This window comes from Aphelocoma coerulescens (genome assembly GCF_041296385.1).
Source record: "Aphelocoma coerulescens isolate FSJ_1873_10779 chromosome Z unlocalized genomic scaffold, UR_Acoe_1.0 ChrZ, whole genome shotgun sequence".
In the NCBI taxonomy this organism is placed as follows: Eukaryota; Metazoa; Chordata; class Aves; order Passeriformes; family Corvidae; genus Aphelocoma; species Aphelocoma coerulescens.
Genome location: NW_027184085.1, coordinates 30,161,753 through 30,177,365, shown reverse-complemented (window position 1 = coordinate 30,177,365; position 15,613 = coordinate 30,161,753). Strand labels below are relative to the sequence as shown.

At 35.7% G+C, this 15,613-nt stretch overlaps 1 long non-coding RNA gene across 1 annotated transcript in view; it reads left to right on the top strand.

Moving 5' to 3' along the window:
- LOC138103617 (uncharacterized) overlaps positions 1-15,248 on the top strand; it is a 29,529-nt gene extending 14,281 nt beyond the window's left edge. Inside the window, exon 3 of the long non-coding RNA XR_011147776.1 lies at positions 14,334-15,248. This is a non-coding gene — a long non-coding RNA (uncharacterized lncRNA). The remainder of the gene's footprint in view (positions 1-14,333) is intronic.
- The last annotated feature ends 365 nt before the right edge of the window (positions 15,249-15,613 follow it).

Below are 15,613 nucleotides of genomic sequence, written 5' to 3'. Positions count from 1 at the left end.
GTTAGTAGTTACCTTGGCCAATATTTTGGGAGTCCAGATTTAATTAATTTGTATACAGGAATTCTGATGTCAATCAAGGCTTCAGCTTAAGCAGAAGGTTGTATTCTGTTTTTCAAAGGTCAGTTTAAAAAAAAATATAAGAACTGGAAAGCATGGAAAACATTATTAAAATTGAATTTTTTTTCCTGTTGAGGCTGACATATGGTTTGAATTATAAATTATGAAAACTAGTATTAAGTAATTTAGCCAAGCTGTGCTGAGACCCTGAAAGAGGAGTGCATATAATGATTCTTTTCATTTCCCTGACAACATAGAAGTAAAATCTTTATATATTTACCTCTTTTAAGTGCAAATGGTAAAGTAAGGAAACAGCTTATTTCTTTTGATGGGGTGGTGTGGATGTTTTCCTTCAAAATAAATTTTATCTTTCCATACAGAGACATCAAACCCTTGGATGCCTGGCACTGTGGTACAATGACACCTTCCATTCAGTGATTTGATCAATTAAATAGGTCAAGATCAGAAAATTGCAAGGCACTTATTCAATTTTTGCTGTTAGTCATGAAGTTAATAGCTATCAAATGGCTTAAGCAAAACAGCTCTTTATAACAAACACTTGCTAATTTCAAAATATTCTCAAACTGGAAAGAATCTTCTGGTCTCAAGTAAGGAATCTTGTGTTATCCTGCAAGTAAACAGTTTTAAATGGAGTGCTTATCTCTTAACTAATGTGTACAGCAGCAGGATTTTGTATGCAAGTCTCCTTTATGGATTACATATATTTAAAGATGCTTATGCTTTCTATACAAATGGAAAAGGTAAAGATGGAGTAATGCAGTATGCAGTATTACTGATACAAATCAGTAGAAATTGTAAGAGATTTTTTGGTGGTGGGACAGAAGTAACACAAATTCAACTGAAAAAAGGTAGCACGTGTTTTGTTTTTTGGGTTTTTTTCGTTGCTTTGTTTTGCTTCATTTTAAGAGTGTTTAGTATTCAAAAGTGGGGCTTAACTGCTAAAATAGGAGGCAAAAGACAATTATCTTAAATGACTTATCTTCAGTTGAAGATGACATCTGACATCACTTTTGACTTAATGACCATGGACTACAGTATTGATTCCTGGTGGAAGTGCTGAGAATAAAAGAGTTACAATTTTAGAGTTCCTGATTATATGTTACTCCTTTCATCCAAGATAATCCTGTCACATATAAAAGACTGAATGCTTTGTTCCAGATAGAATGTGGTGGTTTTCTGAAATGAAGAAATGAATATAATCTCGTTACATATCATGGTCATGGCTTTTTTCAGAGTGTGTATGAATTATTTTTCACTTTGTTCATATGTATGTAGACATTTAGAAAAAAATATCAAGAACATGTTTTCTAGCAGAATGAAAATGGGTAAAATAAATTAAAAAAGAAAAAGCAAGCAAACATATTTGCACTGTCAGGAAACAGCTTTCTTTCTGTCTTGCTAGTGTAGAGTACAAAATTATGTTCACTGAAGATATTCAGCAACTTGTTATGTTGGGGGTAAACATTTCTTATGAAGCTATTGCAATGCAAATGTGAGTGGACCCAGAATAGAATGGAACACTGATGAGGATTAGAGACAGCAGTCTCAAGTGTTCAGTGGTTTTCTCTTAGCAGGACACATTTCATAGTAATTAATTCTTTACATTTATCTTGATTCTAAAATGCCACAAATTAAATGGGAAGAGGAAAGTTGTAATGAAGTTCCTGTTGACAGTTTCTTCCAAAGAACAGTGGTTCAAAAAAATGAGATGTGCAGAGGAGAAGTTAATTTAATTCCTGAAATTGTGTGCTTCTCTATGTGTGTGTGTGTGTGTAAGAGCAGTTGTGCACATAAATGTTTGTGGCATACCACTGACCTAATCTGCATGTGGTGACATAATCATATTTGTTTCTTGCTGTTGTCTTACACAGGAAAAGAGAGAAATACATATTTTATTATGTAAGTATTTTTCTCATGTACATTATTTATGTGGTTTTTACCTGGTATATATGATCTGGGATCCTGACATAGCCACAGCATTCTATAAGATGTTTGACAGCAGGCTTGGGGCAGAAGAGGAAAGACATAAAAATGTTGTACATCCAGAACTCCAAACCTCTTTTATGTGGCTTCTGTTAGTGGTGTAGTATTACTTTAAATGCCAAAATAGATGTTTCCAAAACTGCAGACATCTAGCTTAAACTGTCTAAACCACGGATACTTGATTTGGTAAACAAACCCAGATGCAGAGTTGAGGGTGTAATCCAGTGTCTGAAATTCTGGAGGTTTCTAATAGGCAACAGAAACAGAGTTATTGATGGTGATGATGATGATTAATATCTAGTATCACCATTTGTTCCATTTTTTAGCTGTTCCAGCCTAAAATGAATGAGCCAGAACATACTGAAAACAAAGCAATAGATCATGTAATCTCCATATAAAGTTTATTCTTTGATAAGAAGGGCAAAAACCAAGAAGTTAGTCTATATATAAGATTTTCCCAGCCCCCTCTTGCCAAAATGAGGAGAAGAAATAATTTAGGAATATGATTCTTGTCTTCCAGACCTTCACATGTTATGCTCATTATTTAAAGGGGACACCTCTTCTCTGAAAACAGGCTGAGATAGTTGAGGTTGTTCATGCTGGAGAAATCTCCAGGAAGACATTATTGCAGCCTTCCAGTACCCAGAGGGCCTACAGGAAACCTGGAGAGGGACATTTCACAAGAGTGCAGTCATGACAGTACAAGGGGCAAGGGCTTCACACTGAAAGAGGGTAGGTTTAGATTAGATATCAGGAAGAAATCCTTCACTATGAGGGTGGTGAGGCATTGCAACAGATAATCCAGAGAAGCTGTGAATACCTCATCCCTGGAAGTGTTTCAGGCCAGGTTGGATGGGGCTCTGAAAAACCTGGTCTAGTGCAAGGTGTTCCTGCCCATGGCAGGCAGGTTGGAATTTTAAGATTGTTTCCGACTCAAATCATTCAGTGCTTCTGTGATTAAAGTCTTATTCATACTTCTCTCTACTCCCCAGTACTCTTTCTGAAGTTAGTCTGTTTGATTAATCATTATGATTTGCTAAATCACTTCCTTATCCTTTTACAAAACTTAAGGGATTTTAATTTGTTTATTTTTCAGATTTATTTCAAACTCTCACCTATAAAATTAGACTAATTTTACTTTTATCTCTAATGATTAAGTGCGAAAAATGTATTATTTTTAATGTTATGATGAAAAGTTCGCAGAATATTCCAAGAGCTTGCCAGATGAATGTGCAACATGACACATTTGCAACCTGCAATTCTAAAAGATTTTAAATTGCTTCCATATCTTGCTTTGATATATATAAATGAATACAAGGAATATTCACCACCTATGGTTTTTTTTCTCTTTTTTTGGAGGGAGGGGACAGATTTCCTGTTTTGATATAAATCCCTACATAAAATGTCCAAGTTTATTATTTTTATATTCAGCTTTTACTGCTTTATACTTGTCAACATTAAATTTCAGTTTCTGCTTCTCAGCTGAGCTACAGAGACAATCAGAATTAATTTAAACTTGTCTTACTCCTTGCTAAGGATGCAGTTTTCTTCCAAATTTCATATTATCAGCAAATTTACCAATCTAGGTTGTTTGTAAAAATTAAAAGCCAGCAGAAGTCTTAGCAGAGATGACCCTAGTAAAGCCCCACTAGATATTTCTGTATTCAGCACTTCCATATGTCAATAAATGAATTTTTGCAGTCTGATACATTTCAGAACATCTTAAGTAACTGGACTTGACTCAACTGTATAAAGATAGCAGAATTCTGATTCTGATTTTTTAACGATTTATGTAGTCAACACAATCTTGATTTCTTCATTTTGAAATACTAATTTTATCATACCTGAAATAAGTTAAAGATTTAATTTTGATTTTTTGTTGAATATAGTTTAAGAGAGATCAACTTATGTAGAAATACTTTTTAATTTTTCAGTATTTTATTATGACACATTTACTAAATTGTTGACTTATAATTCATTCATCAGCATCCTTGAGAAAATGTTTGTGAACCTGAATAAGTAGAATTGGATATTTGACTAAGTCAAAGAGAAGTGGTATGGTATGCAGAAAAGCTGGATGACTTTTAAGCTGAAGTCCTATCATTTATTTTTCTTTTTAAATGAATATTCCTACACATGCTTGTAACTTTCAGCTGTGTTTTTTCTGATAGATTAACTTCCTTTCATTAGGGGTTTTTTTTTCCATTTTTCTATTCTTTAATATAACTGATATAAAACTATAATATGTAAAGTGTTATTATCCTATCAATACCCTGATATATATGTAATACAATGTTAATAATAATATGTAACAGCAGTATCTATCCCCCCATGTCTTGAACTATAAATTAGACTGGTCTTGTCTTAATATTTGAAATTCTTCAGCATCACATTAGATATTCACAAGAAAAGATTTCTATTGATTCCTCAGCTGCAGCAGATCATTACATGAAAACCAAATGTATTGCATAATCTTAACCTAAACTCTCTTTATAGTTACTGGCATATTTTGCTATGTAAGGCAGATCTGTGTTGCATGTTTGGCTCCTAAGAGTAGTTCATCATGTTTCTATTATATTCATTTTACGTAAATATAATCTCTCAGGAAATTTTATCTTTATTCAGTTCTGTAGTTGCTAGTCTCTGCTTCCTCACCCACACTTCTCTTCACCCTTTATTCCCCTTCTTCTTATTTTGGAAATAAAAGTAGTGCGTCACTACTTTTTGCGCCCCTAGAAACATTACATATTTTCTAAGGAAGTTTTCTTCATTAATCATGCATTATTCCTTAACTGTGCTGTGTTGGCAAAAAGTGATTCACTTCCCAGGTTTAAGGATCATATCCTGCCATGTAAGATCCAGTGAGATGTCTATGTTTAAACAGCCTCAAATCTCAGACATTCCTTTCTCAGATGTTCCTCATTGCCAGCACTATGGCAAAATTCTAAGACCCCCAGTCTATACTTGTTGATAAGTTTGGAGAGAATAGGAAATACTGAGTATTGAGGGGTATGACTCTGACTGTCCCAATCTGGCCTTTGCTTTCAGACAGTGTGGGTGTCCTGAACTGTGTGAGATAATGTCTAATTTGAGAAGGAATAATTTTCTCAGTATTAATGGGACAGTTGAGGAGGTAGGAGTGTTTTGTTGCAGCTGCTGGTGTTTAGTGGTGTTGCTTGTGGTGAGACTGTGTTGACAGGGATTCTTCCCTTGTGTTAGGAACTAACATGCTGATTTGTTTTTCTCCTAGAAGATGATTGAAAAGGGAGGGAGAAGTGAGACTCTCCCCACTCTCTCAAGATATCTATTGTTAGTACGAAGTCTGTTCTGCATCAACAACAGAATGACTCTAAACCCCAGCAGAGGCAGAAGAAGAAAATTATTAAATGCGGGCTAAATTTAAAGTGTTGCGTTTAATTTTAAAATATACAGAGTTACTTTTACACTTTGAAGTGATACCAGCCAAGAAGGGGTGAATTTCTCCCTTTAACGTATTGGCATGCCCATTATTTAGAGAGAGGCTAAAGCTCTGGCAGTTTTAAAAATAAGAGTCTGGAATGTCAGCATCAGCTTCTCCGATAGAGTAGGTGTATTGATGTACAATTTTACTGCACAGCAGAGATAGCTGGCTAAAAAGAAAATCCACAGACCATGGAGGCATGCAAAATCTGTCATCTAAATTATTGTATCACACATATTTCCATAGTATTTGAGCCATAAAAAAACTAATCTTGGTGCATCATTTCTATTATAGAGCCATGAACAGATTTTGACTAATTACAATATTTCATTCATTGCATGGCTTTATGACAACTTCTTGTGTTTAAAATCTTGTGGTTATAAAAGGACAGTTTAAAATGCTATGTGAAACTCCTTTTCTGATATTTACATTCATTTGTTTTTATGACAGATAAGAGTGGGTAGTCCCAGGCACTACAGAAGTTTTTATTTTTTTAGACAAGTTAGTGGTTTAGTGCACTTAACAGAATTTTTGGTCTGGATGTTTAATGTGCTGGACAAGAATTTAGCATAAAAATGTATTTTCTCAGGAAATTGTGGTTGTGTCAAGGAAATACTTGCTTTATAATGAAAAAAAATAGGAAAAACACCTCCCACCCCCAACCCCAAACAACAAGCAAGCCACCTTTTCCAAATAAAGTAAGCATACAGCCACAATGATGACAAAACCAAAAAAACTCCTGCAGCTGACTAGGTCTGAAAAGTTGTGTAGGTGCTTTGTGTGAATTGTAGTCCAGCTACTTCAGACCTGTTTTACTGTGAGGTCTGTTCTTCAGCTCAATTTATTTTCCAGGCTTCATAAAAGGAAAATATTCCCCTGAAAAACCAAGATGACTTGACTAGATGTGAGACGTTCCTTAATTTGCTTCCAGCATCTGTAATAAGGCCCATTTTGCTATTTTTATGAACACTGACTGTGAAAGAAAACCACAGACAACAAGAAAGTGGCCACTCTTCCAGCTTTCTGCAAATCTTTAGAAAATACAGAGGAAGATACCTATCAGACTATTGTTTACTAACAAAAGCAGCCAGCAGACTTTACTCTGTTTAATTTAGTAACATATTGTATGTTTGTACATTTTTTCCATCTCTATCAAATCCGTGACAAAGCGAAATAAGTAAGAAAATCTCCTGTAGCTGTGCAACACAGGGACTTGCAAACCTCTGCTTTACTTGCTCTGGCACTCAGTCTATGTGTCATAGTCTGTCATACCAGTTGTTTTCAGACATACTTTCTGCAGCTTTGGTGATGATACAATTGGTTTGAATGAAAGAGTCAGCCTGCGAGTTTTTCTTTTTCCAGGAAACTTGTCATATTTTTTTGATGTATGATATTCTTTGTCCAGCATATTGAAAAAAATATGACAAACTTGAAGTATTTGGGATAATAAGGATGTCAGTCTTCAGTGAGTGTAATGTAGCCTGCAAGACAGAAATGTTTGTGCATTTTTGGGACTCTCAATTGGATTCTTTCCTTGTTGCCTGTTAATTTTTAAGCACTATTTTCAACCCCAAATTTTGAAAGCCTGATTGTGGTTTTCAGAAATGTTGATGAAACTGGATCACATATTATCCTCATGAAACTGTTTCAGAAACTAACTTCCGGCCATCCAATGGATGGTGAGATGGCATAGATTTTTCAAAATCTGCCTATCAAATAGACAGATTGAAGGTTCTTAAGAATAAGTCCTCTAGCACTTAAAAGTTACTATTGCTAAATCATTCACATCCCTTTTTCTCAACAGTAAAAATTCTTATGAGATATCATTAGACTGTTACAACTTATAATGGAAAAATCAATGCAGTAAGAAAATTAAATTTTACTGAGAGCCTTTAGGCAAAATGCAATGTGAAAATGCATTTTGCCTTCCCTTGTGGTTCAGAGGAAAAGGAAGAAATGGAATCTAGGTTAGCTGTCAGTGCACACATTTTTTAGAAGCCAGCAAAGCAGCCTGTGAACTAAACTCTTGCTTAATGTATTCCTTCCCTGATTACTTAATAATGTGAAAATAACCACCTTAATCTGATCATTTGAAAGGTCAGAAGTCTCTTCTACCCTTTTTAAAACCCAGTCTTTGGTCAAAATCAATGAGTAGATTCATCTTCCCAGGAAGAGGATTTAACAAAAGGAAAACTGATTCATCTGCTAAGGTATACAGCAATGACATCTGAACCCCTGGAGAGAGAGCGAGAGGGAGAGTAGCTAAAGTAGAGTGAGGTGATTGTGGTGTAATCAAAAAGAAGTCGATCAAAGCTGCCAACAAGCTCTTGTGGAGAAGTGACATATATACTACATTTGGTGTACTTTGTAATCACTGTAAGTGGTCACTGTCTCTTGCTGGCAGACAGATATGGCAAACACAAACTGACATGACAATTGCAGATTTAAAACTTATTAAAATAAATAAATCCATTAATTCTGTTCTTTGGATTTGCTGTTTCGAAGTAGGAGAAACATTCTGAACTGTTTTGTATTTCACACAAAAATTTGTTCATACAGAATCTATAGTTAGAGGATTGTATAGCAATCAGAGTCGAGGTTAGATGACAATAGTGGTCTTCTATCATTCGAACATATGCATTAGAATTCTAACTAAGGCATAATTACATTTTTTAAAATTAAAAATGGATGAATCATTCACAAGTTGTACACATGAATAAGATTAATCGTTTGAGAAAGATCCTTGACAGCCTAGAATAAGAATTGTTCAGAGGCTAGTTGCTCAACATTTTCTCAACTGCTCTGGCCTTCCAGGTAGTAGCTATATTATCTGGGTGAGGATTTACATATTCCTCTACACACCCATTATGTTTACACAAAAGAAGTGTGTGCATATTTTTAGATAATGTGTGTGTCATAATGTATTTGGAAAATATGTATGTATATATTATATATGTAAAGACTAAATACTGTAACTGAAACACTTTTCTTTCTGGAACTTTGATTTCTGATCAAATGCAAATACATTTCTTTATGCTTTCCAAAGCGTAATCTGATTTTACATAAATTCATTTATTTTTGGGGGTTTTTGAACAGAAATATAATGAATTAAAAACAAAACAAAACAAACCAAACAACAACAGCAAACAAAACAAAAAAAACCCCAATCCAACAAACCCTAAGCAAATTATTACTGGTGGCTTAAAACTTTGCATTTCTTTGAAGGACTAAAAATAGAAAGCTCATTACTAAACTTGTGTAGGCTTAAAAGAATGAATATTCTTGATAATTCTGGTGGTTGATGGGGTCTCCTGTGGCTAACTTTTAACGTTTCATTTTTCAACCGTCTTTAAATTTAATTTTTTGAACAGATTTACTTTCTTTTCTGTAAACAGAGACCCAAATGTCATTGGTGTTTTCCTTCCATACATTTGTCATTTAAAAATACGTACAAAAAAGAAGTCTCCCAAATCTCTTTTGTATAGTTCATAGAAGAAAGACATTAGTTAGCAGCCTCTAAAGACTTAAGACTGAGTTTTCGTTTATGCTGCACATTAAAGTCCATATCTATTTAGAGTATTAAGGCACCAGGGAAGAGGCCTATTTAGAAACCAGTATCTCATTTACACAGCATATTCTGCAGTGGTTGTCCATATTCTCTGCAAGCCCAGGTGTGACAGGCTAACTGAGCAGCTGACCTTCTCCCCAGAGAAAGAAAAGCCGGAAATGGAAATAAGAGAAACATACCGAATGGTGATTTTTGCCAGATGTGATGGAAGTCTTGCTTCTGTTTGTTCTGACAAGAAGATGCCATGCACATGTGCTAGGAGCAATTCACCCAGAATAGAATTTTTTTTCTCGTTTAAATTTACTGGCAAATGTATAATCTTTATTATCAGAAAAAAATCTATATAAATCAGCTTCCTTCAGAGGGAGGAACATTAATTTTAGAAAACTGTGTAGAATTTCTGCTTTCACAAAGAAAGATATATCAGTTTCCCCAGTGTATTAATTACATTTCTCACCACAATTGTGAGGGAGTCTTTCCATATGCAGTGGGTTGACCCTGGCCGAAAGCCAGATACCCACCAAAGCAGCTCTATTCCTTCCCTCCACTGCCAGACAGGGGACAGAAAATATGTCAAAGGGTTCATGGATCGACATAAGGACCAGGAGGGATCACTCATCAAATACCATCACAGGAAACACAAGCTTGAAATTAGAGACATGAATTGAATTCATTACTAACAAAATCAGAGCAGGATAATGAGAAGTAAGATAAACTCTTAAAAACACCTTCCCCCCACCCCTCTCTTCTTCCCAGCTCTACCTCTTCCCACCAACAGCAAAGGGAGACAGGGAATGGGGGTTATGGTCAGTTCATCGTATGTTCTCAATGCCACTGCTCAGGGAGCGGAGTCTTTCTGCTGCTCCACCACGCGGTCCCTCCTACAGGAGACAGTTCTCTGTGGACTTGTCCAACATGAGTCCATCCCACGGGCAACAGTTCCCCTCAAACCATTGCAGCATGTGTCACTCACTCTTCCATTGGGAGCTGTCCTTCAAGGACAGGCTGCTCCAGAATGGGAGCAGAGCTCCTCTCTCCACAGGCCTCCCACATGGTCACAGCCTTCTCTCAGGCATCCACTTGCTCTGGCAGGGGGCTTCTGTGTGGGCTGCAGGTGGATCTCTGCATCCCCGTGGCCCTGCATGAGCTGCAGGGACACAGCTGCCTCACCATCGTCTGCACCACGGGCTGCAGGGGAATCTCAGCTCTGGTGCCTGGAGCACCTCCTGCCCCTCCTTCTCCAGTGCCCTTGGTCCTGCAGAGTTGTTCCTCTCACATTTTCACTCAGCTCTTCTCTGGCTGCACTTAAAACAGCAACAGCTATTTTTTTCTTGGTTCTTAAATCTGTTACCATAGAGGCATGACCACCATTTCTAATTGACCCAGCCTTGGCTGTGGTATGTCTGTCTTTGGAGCCACCAGGGATTGGTTGTCCCGGACATGGAGGAAGCTTCTGTCTACTAGAAGGGCCTGTCTACCCTGTAGGGCCTCTGCAAACCCAATACACCATAGCAGATATTTAATAGTTCTTTCAGTAGGCAAATAGGTTAAGATAGGAAATGTATGTCATCCTTTCTCTGCTTCACAGAGTTTTATCTGGAAAATGTATGGATTTTTATTAAAACAACCTGGTGCTTTTTTGACCTCAGAAGCAGTCTCATGAAGATGGCCATTTCCACATTTATTTTTCACTGCAGCTTCTCTTGATGAAGGAAGGTGAGAAAATGTATGTAGCTGAACTTATAGCAGCACCTGGTGCTGGTTCTGCAGTCTTGGAGGAGCTGTTGTCCTCTATGAGCAAACCACACAGAATTTCCCTGAAAAATCTTTTCTGGAGCAGGTTTTTGGCAAGAGATGAGGCAAAATGATATGTTTAAACATATTTGTAAAAAAGTCTTAATTTCATTAAATAGATAAGATCTTTAACTGGTAGCATCATTTCTGGATGGGTGGAAATAGCTTCCATTGTGAACCCATTATTTTAATGCCAATGGCTGTTAATAATTATAGTCATCATTTTTTGAGTAGAATAAGCTGAATACCTCATCATAATAAGCTGTTATTCTCTCCCCTGTCTCCTTTCGCTGTTAGTATAAAAATTACATAAGTACTTATATATTTAATAATTTAATTTCAATAAATAAATTTTATTAAATAAATTTATTAAATATATTTATTATATAAATATATATTTTTTAAATAAATTTAATTTTTGAGGTAAAGAATCAGAGAATCTTACTGTGTTTTGGGTTGGAAAGGACCTTTTAAGGTCAGCTAATGCAACAGCCCTGAATTGGGCAGGAATGTATTCAACTAGATCAGGTTGCTCAGAACTCTGACCAACCCTGACCTTGAGTGTTTGCAGGGACAGAACATCTGCCACTCCTCTCAGCAACCTGGTTCAATGTTTCATTGTCCTCATCACAGAAGATTTTTTCCTTGTCTCTAGTTTGAATCCACCCTCTTTTAGTCCGAAACTGTTGCTCCTTGCCACATCTTATAAACACCTTATTAATGTATTGAAAGGTCACAATAGTGTCCCACTGGACTCTTCTCTTCCCCAGTCTCAACAACCTCAATTCTTCAAGCCATTCCTCATAAGAGGTGCTCCATCCCTCTGATTGTTGTTGTGGTCCTTGTGTGCACCCTCTTTGACAGGTCCATGTCCTGTCTGTGCTGTGGACCCCAAAACTGGATGCAGCTCTGCAGGTGGCAGACCTGCTTTGAGTGCAGCCCAGGATACATTTGGCTTTCTAAGCTGTGAGTGCACATTGCTGGGTCACGTCCAGCCTCCCAGCCACCAGCATCCCCTCATCCTTCTTCCCAGGGCTGCTCTCCATCTGTTCATCCCCCATCCTGTGCTGGTACTGGGGGTTGCTCCAACCCACGTGCAGGACCTTGCACTTGGTGTTGTTGAACCTCATGAGATTCCCATGGGCCCATTTCTCAAGCTTGTCTGAATGGCATCCTGTCCCTCAGGTGTGTCAACTGTTCCATATAAGTACTGTTGAAATATGCTTACTCTAAAATATTAAGACACTTAGTATAACATTTTCTGTGTTATCCATGAGACTGTTATTAAGGCAAATATGGAACTTCTGGCTAGACAACAGGAATTTGCTTGACTCAGGTGTGAGCTGAGGATGTTTTAAAGTCATGCACAGCTATGGGTTTATTTGAGGATGAGTAAATATCTCTACAGAACCAGAATCTCAAGCTTATAAAAGATCATGCCACCTAAATATTTTAAGATTTCTGGTAATGAAATGGCTAATCATTCTGCATCTGCCAAATTACATATTTCTTCAGACTCATAATGTTTAGAGAATTTGGGAATTATTCATCCCAATAAGCTCTATTACCTTACTTTCTACTCTTGATTTATAATTGTAATTTTATTTGCATTTTTTATGTGCTTTGAATTTGTTTAAGCTGTAACATGTCTTATATACTGCTCACCCAATAGTTATAAATTATTGTGTGTCAAATCAATCTACAAAAGTTTGTTTATCTGGAGTGTTAAATAGCTACTGAATATAGAAAAAATGAGGTAGGGAGAAATAATGGAGATTGAAACAACAAATTTAATTTAAATGGGAAAAAGACACTAATTCAAGCATCCAGCTGTTGATACAGTGTTAAATGTTTGTATATACTAGTTTGACTAACTTCCTTTAGGCACCTCCTCAAGTAAAAGAGGTGGCAGTCGCGGATTGCATTGTGAGAGGTGGTGAACACCTGAGTTTGATTAAGCAGAGGTAATGACGTTTTTTAGTGTATACAATTTTGTGCCCATGTTTTCTCTATGTAAGGTAATATTTAAAAGATGATTGATATGATATGATATGATATGATATGATATGATATGATATGATATGATACTGCTCAGAAGCTACTCTGCTGATGTAGAACAATTTTCTCTGAAGGTAAATGCTGAATAAAAGTTAAGAGTAGAAAGTAGTGACTATGCTGGGACAGACTAGTAAACCACAGGTGGTGAGTATTCTGCTTGGAAGGTTCTACATTGGTGAATCCAAAAAAACATATATATACTGATATCATGCTGTTTCTTAGATAGGCAGTGTTAGCTGAGATATCTAGTGAGAAGCCCACAATGAACATCACCATCAGACCACATCAATAAACAACCAAAAACTAATATATAATATTTATTTATCTAGGATTTCTGATTCATACAATGCCGTATTTTGGTATTTTAAAAGTATATACCTATGTGAGACTTACTTTTATCACCAGTACTTTCAAGACCTGCAATTTTTTGCAAGAAAATACTGCACCTATATGTGATATCTCAGAATGTCAAGTGTTCAGCAGGCTTCATGATGTATACACTGATTTCAGGCTCTGTGGCACATTTCAGCAGGAATTTGACCAAGAATGTGGCAAAATTGTTGGGAAATAATGGCAGAATTGCACTCATCAAGTTTTACATTGCTGAGAAACAAAATTGAAGTCCTTATTTCTCACATACTTCACCTCTTGAAAATATGATAATTGACCTAGCAAACACTATGGATTCAGTGCTTTTAAAACCATCAATAAATTTTGTTTCCAGTGACAAAATGAATAGATCCTAAATCATTTGTTACAATCATGTTACTGAAAATAGTTATGCACAAAAAAAGCCATGTATTATTTAAAAGTCTTAAAAATAAGTTACTAAGCTAGTTCAATAATATGTATGAACTAGTTACCTCTTTCTGCAAGTAAAATTTCTTTTTTGGATACAAAACTATTGTGTAATATTTCAATATATTATTTTACATTTTTAACTTACTTTCCTAAATGGTGCACAAAGGAATTTATAAATCAATAATGAAGACCCTAGTGTACTTATGTCCATCAAAGATTGACTGAAAATCTTTTATTAGGTACTTACCTTTAGCATATTATAATTTTTATTTTTGAATTTTAGGTAATTATTGCTCATAAAATATCTGCTAAAAACTGAATCACATAGTTAGAGTTAAAAAATTAAATATGAATCGCAAAAAGATTTTTTTTTCCTGCAAATGCAATTCATACCACTTATATGTCAATTCTTTACTAGTTTATTAGATAGAAAAACTTCAATAAATGTATTTTGTTAAATTGTTTCTTTATATGCTTTATTAACATAGAATAACTTCATTAAATGTATTTTGTTAAATTGTTTGCTTATATGCTTTATTAATGTATAAAAACATTGCTAACATGTCAGTGATACTCCTTTTTTTTTCCTAGAATATATATAGAAAAGTACAGGAGATTAAGAAAGAAGTATATGGCAATCATGAATCCCAAACATTACACACTGACAAGCTGTAGAAGACACTGACTGTACAAATGCATACTGGGATCCTGTGGATTTTGATGGTCTACTTGAGCTGTTTTCTCCATATATTTTTTGACTTCAGAGGCACAGTGGTCATGTGTGCATGGATTCATGTCAGAATTTAGACCTCTTTTTGAAATGTAAGGCAATCAGCCCTTAACTGAAAATTAAATAAATTCAGAAGTGTTAACAAAATATAGGTAGGCACTGGAACAGGACTTCAGTGCATGCAGTACATTTTGTGTAATGAGTAGCAACATCTTCATAGACCTCCTATCACCAGGGCTGTTTTGAGCTATCTGACTTTTTTTTTGAGGGAATCTGACTTTTGCAGTAAGGGAGTACCAAGTTGTAGACTTGGAATGCATCTTGGTATCCTGAAGTATTTTTTGCCCTATATACAGCTTGAATACCACCTAAGATTTCAGTTTTTCTTTGATCTACAGGTCTACATGGGTAAAATCTGACATTTCATCCCATCTACCAACTCCTCATAATTCCCCCAAAAATTACCACTAAGAGGAAGTTTCGCATTTCTCTATTTAGTATGATATAATAGTGTTGACCTGTATTAGTACATAACTTTCTTCTCTTTCTGTTTATTCTTTATGTCATGAATTTGCACCTGTTAAGAGTTTTCTGGTTGTCTTCATATTTAAGGAAAAAATGACTGCAAGCTTCAGCTTAAATTCTGAGAGTAAAGTGGCAGCTTAGAAAATTTTGATTCATTGACTTGTCAGAAAAACAGACCATTTCACTATCACTGTTGGTGGTAATGTCCAAATGTTTTCAATAAAGTGACTGCTTCTATGCTATGGATTAGAAATAAAGGTATTGTGATAATGCAGTGATCTTGCTTCAAGTATTTCTTTGGCATTGTAATGTCGTTTTCTATTTTTTAATGTTAAATAAAAGGCAACTAATCAAAAAACCCAAGCTTGCCATTCAAGTTTCACCCCCACCCTCCCCTTATCAGATGAACAGTGTGGACAAAATAAGAGGAGAGTAAGCCAGAAACGGGCTGGGTTTGAATGTATATCTGCTCTACAGCTCCTGTCAGAAAAGCAGCTATTTCCTAGTACTAGGAGAAGTGCTAATATTTTGCTGTTGTTTAGTGGCTTTTGTTAGAAAATCTCAAAACTCACAAAAACCCGATTTTTTTTTTAACAGCTATCAAATGTGAACTTAA